Source organism: Penaeus japonicus, unplaced genomic scaffold (genome assembly GCF_977035675.1).
Source record: "Penaeus japonicus unplaced genomic scaffold, GWHDUDI00000001_assembly GWHDUDI00000009, whole genome shotgun sequence".
NCBI lineage: Eukaryota > Metazoa > Arthropoda > Malacostraca > Decapoda > Penaeidae > Penaeus > Penaeus japonicus.
Window position 1 is genome coordinate 14,778,408 of NW_028234411.1, and position 5,000 is coordinate 14,783,407.

At 43.4% G+C, this 5,000-nt stretch overlaps 1 protein-coding gene across 4 annotated transcripts in view; it reads left to right on the forward strand.

Moving 5' to 3' along the window:
- The window catches only part of LOC122242670 (SIN3-HDAC complex-associated factor), a 58,557-nt gene that overhangs the window by 23,610 nt on the left and 29,947 nt on the right, over window positions 1-5,000 (forward strand). The window lies entirely within an intron of this gene.

A 5,000-nucleotide genomic window follows, 5' to 3' on the forward strand; every position in this document is an offset into this window, starting at 1 on the left:
AAGGTCAAGCACAAGTGGCTCTGTTTGAAGCCACTCAATGTGGCACTACTTGCGCTAGCGGCTTCATCCTCTATCTCTTGCCCTCATCATTAGGTCTGAAGATTAAATGTAGGTGGATTTGAAATCTCATTTAACATTTAGAGGAAACATGTTTCAGCTTATTTTATAGCAAATATTTCATGCATTCGTTCGTGCTTTGTTCCCCCACGAAATATCAGTAATTAATCAGAGATAAACGTTAAATAATCAACCCATTGCCTACTACGCCATACTCTGGAATGGCGTCTGATAAACAGCAATCCGCCACCAGTGTTCCCATCTGCGAAAATCGAGGCGTGCACACGACCGCCCCCCCCCCCCCCCCATACACACTCATATACACACCCATATCCACATTTGCGTACATGCGGAAAAATAACTATAGTTTTGAAGATTCATACACATAGCCAATAAACTCTACACACACACACATTCACATACATACATACATACATACATACATACATACATATGAAAACACGTACCTGGAGAAAAATGACAATACTTTTGAAGATTAATACGCACAGCCAGAAAATATACTAACTCTCTCCCTCTCTTGCTCTCGGTCTCTTTTCCTCCCTTCCCTCCTTCCTTCCCCTACTTCAACTCGCTATCACCTCCCTATCCCTGTATGTTTTATACCTCTGTACTTATATGTACTTATTAGCAGATCCACGGCAAGGCCCACGGCCATTGCTTTCATCTACTCCGTGTATAGTTCTCTCCCCATCTACAGTCATGTTCACTTATATTACGAAAGATCTGCCGCTTATCAGCTATGTTTTGTTGTTTCGAGCCAAGATGACTGGGCCAAGAAACGACGAATTTACAAGTGACGCAGCTTGTACTTAGCAGGGGCAAGGAGCTGCTAGGCAGGCAGGATATGCAGTGTGTCAGGGCTAGCATAATGCGCACTTTGTCCGAGCTAGCAGTTCTCCTCTTCATTATTCACTATCTCGTTCATGCCACTGAAAGAGTGGATGCACGACTGCACTCAAACTAGGATCATTAAAAAAGGGTGTTTACTCCACAAAGGTTGATTTGCCAATGCTGCATGCTTACTTGAATGGAAGAATTCCGTAGCCATTTTCAAACATGGATTACCGGAGATTTACCTACTGAGATTGCTCCTTGCCGTCTTTGTTGCTTCGCCGCAAAATGAGTTGTTTTTTCGAGGTTTGATCTAAATGGTTGTGTTACATAATTCCAAGTAAAGTTTCGTAGTAGTTGGTAATCGGTATTGTAGGAATTATTTAATTCACTAATAACGTGTGCGTTAATGTGACGCGGCCTGGAGCGTGAGAGCAGCAGAGCGAACGGGAGAGGGTAGGGGGTGGGCAGGGATACGGGTTGACAACCTTAGTGGATTCTCTTTCAAAATTCAGACTTTGGGAACGCCCAATAATGTGGCAAATGAGACATCCTCTTAGATATGTGTCAGACTTTCCGTTTATAAGGTGAAATGCCTAGCGAACGAGAAGCACAGCGCAGTGTTTGGTGCGCGGGAAATCTCAAGGTTGACGGCCCCAGCACGCAGCAGTTCCCGGCAAGGATCAGATCACTCACCCGAAACTCACGCCGTCCCACCCCCTCCCCGCCTTCAAGATTTACATATCCTTTCGCGCTCGATGGACAGTCTTTTCGTGATCATTTTACACAGGAAGTCTGCTCTTACTCTTTTAAGCACAATTAGGTAAAAAAAAAATAGCCGGATAGTACAGATTTATTCGTCTGCAACTGCAGAAATACGATGGAAAGTGTCACAAGTCAACTGCAAATACACCTTGATATATTTACATACTGCTTGATATCTAGATGAAAGAGTCTATCGCTTCTTCAGTGCCCATGACTATACAGTTTAACTTTACTGCATTGCTGTTAAGTTATATACTAGAAGTGACAGTTAATACCGCAAAATGAACAAAGAATACCGTAAGAAGTTAGCAGGAAGTGTGCTGCGATAAATATGATAATAGATTATATGAGGGTGGTGGTGATGGTGGAGGCAGCAGGGTTGATGGCCGGACAGACGCAGCGCAGAAGCATGAGTCACCAGACTTAACAGTGTTCCTGTGGGGCAGGTGTAAGTCCTCCCAAAACTGTGCGTTGGACTGACTGCATGGGCCATAGGCGCGGCCGGCTGGCTATACGCGGCGGTAGGCTGCGAATTAGGGAAGGTGGAAGGGAGAGGATGGCTGGGTTGAGGGCGTCGCCCGCTCGCTCGGCAGAAAGGCGCGCGGCCTTGACTGTAACACCGGGTCCGTTGAGACTCGCATCTTTGTTATCTTCCCAGCCGCCCGCGAACTCTCGAAGACATTGCCCTCTGCAGCTCGAATCTGCACTGTCAGACTGCGTTCTGCTCTGCCTTGCTTTATCATCTACAGCTTTGTCTTAATTGTGTTTACATAATTTTAAAAATCGACTCGGTTGTCAAGACTGGTTGCATACCCCTTTGTACCCGCTGACCCGGTGTGGCATCAAGCTGGCTAACCAGGTCAACACCGTTCCTTACACATAAGCTATAAGCGCATAAGCACGACGAATTACCAATATCTAGAATAGTATTACTAGACTGGTCCATTTCAAGCCTAGCAGCGTAACAGTTAGATATTGGTTATGAATGAATTTATTTTAAAGTCAGCACAAAAGTTATGGGGATTGAGTTTATAGAATTCTCAGAAATGTACGGTAGAGGTGATTCAATTAAAAAGTTTAAGAAATATAGCGGCATGGGGACTGGTGAGGGGCCCGATGTTGCCGACTCAACGCGGAGGTTCAATGCTCTGTCTGCCCCCACCCTCCCCCGTCTCTCCCTCCCTCCCTCCCACTCAGCCAGCACTACCAAAACAAACTACTGCTGTGCATTTTCGACGCAGGGTTCTTGACACTGACCTCACCACGATTTACTATCAGTAATAATTAATTGTACATCATACGTAAAAGATTATTTAAAACGAATATCGATTTCAACTTTTGTAAATTATATTTTTTCAAAGGGAAGATATTTGTAGTATATGTAAGAAAATGTATGTACTATGTAGCACAGTCAATACCCAGCCAACTCCAATGGGCAAGGTCGCTGACCTTAGGTCCAGTAAGACCTCACAACCGCTCTCGCACACAGCAGCCAAAACGGAGTCTCGCGCTTTGTTTGCTTAAACTTTCCTATTTCTCTGATTTCTCTCTCTCTCTCTTTCTCTTTCTCTTTTTCTTCGTCAGTGTTTTCATGCGATTTATAAATAATTTCCACCCCTCTTTTTATTGTTGGAATTTCCTTTATATCATATCCGAACTATCTCAAGAATTGAAGTGTGTCCATCTCGTCAATAGATAACATGGGTTATTAAATTTTCCGTAAAGTCCTTCCATATTCCCCGTGCTATGAGATTATAGTTAGGTTCTACAACGAGTGTAAGAGCCTCTCTTTGGCATGGCTGTGAAAGGCATCGACCTTTGGCGAGCGCCACCTCGCAAACCGTTGTCAAGACCGAGGCAACGAGCAACCGGAAACTCGAGCGCGGGATCAGGACAGAGGGCGATCCGGAGGGAATTCCGCTCACGGCCTGGAACCGCCGTCTTTCAACTTTTCGCTTCTCTACTCATGTAATCGAACTGATAACCACGTGGATATATTAACGGATTGGCTGACAGGTGTTATGTAGACAAGAAAATCTTTACATTAGCCGACTGTATGATAAGCTGAATTTCACGATGTCTCACTGCATAGTTCTTGATTTTCGTATTAACAGTCTATAACTGTGTGGCAATGTATCAAGGAAAGTAGTAACATGTTTTAATGTTTTCGCGATATTTCCTCGTATTTTGGTAACCTGAGTACATGTTTCTGTTGGTTAGTCTTACAGTTCATTTGAATTAAAAATATTTTGATTCATCAAGATTTTTGTCCTCTGGAAGTAGTGGTCTGATTCTCGGGGCTTCTCGCGATGATTCACTTGGGGAATTCCCTTTATTAAGCTTAGGATTTTTGGTTGGTAAAATGCCAAAATCCTCTCTCTCTCTCTCTCTCTCTCTCTCTCTCTCTCTCTCTCTCTCTCTCTCTCTCTCTCTCTCTCTCTCTCTCTCTCTCTCTCTCTCTCTCTCTCTCTCTCTCTCTCTCTCTCTCTCTCTCTCTCTCTCTCTCTCTCTCTCTCTCTCTCTCTCTCTCTCTCTCTCTCCCTCTCTCCCCCCCCTCTCTCCCCCTCTCTCTCTCTTTCTCTCTTTATTCTCCCCGCCCCTCCTTCCCTCTTTCCCCCTCTTTTTCCTCAATTATTCCCTGGTGTCGCGTGGAGCAGCCTTGGCTAGCCTCGTCCCCGCCCTGTAAATCCTTGCCTTGGGCAATGTCCAGTCCACCGTGTAGGATTGGGGCGAGCGCCCAAAGTGTAGTACAGCTAAATTGACTCATCATCTTTAGTCACCGACGTTTGACAAGGTCCTGATGGTTGAAGTTTGAATTGTTTTTCTTTGCTGTGGACGGTGACTATTTGTCATGTTCATGTTTCGCGAAGCAAGTTATATTTAAAACTAGATAAGATTAGACTCTTCCATGGAAAGGCGGATTACGCAGGGGTTACCTATGTAAATATGCTTCTAGTATGTCTAATATACGCGCACATAAACATAAACACACACGCGTGCGCACGTAAACACACACACATTTTATATATATTTATATATATGTATTATATATATATATGTATTACATATATATTAAATATATATGTTATATCTATATATATATATATATATATATATATATATATATATATATATATATAGAGAGAGAGAGAGAGAGAGAGAGAGAGAGAGAGAGAGAGAGAGAATCTGCAGAAATCTGCTAGTTTAATCTTGACTGATAGCTTTATCCAAGATATCTTGTGGATAAAGGGGCAGGTAAGCAGGAACATTCGGAACATTCTATTATGGCTATTATTATTTCGGTGGTATTTTACCATCTTTCATAT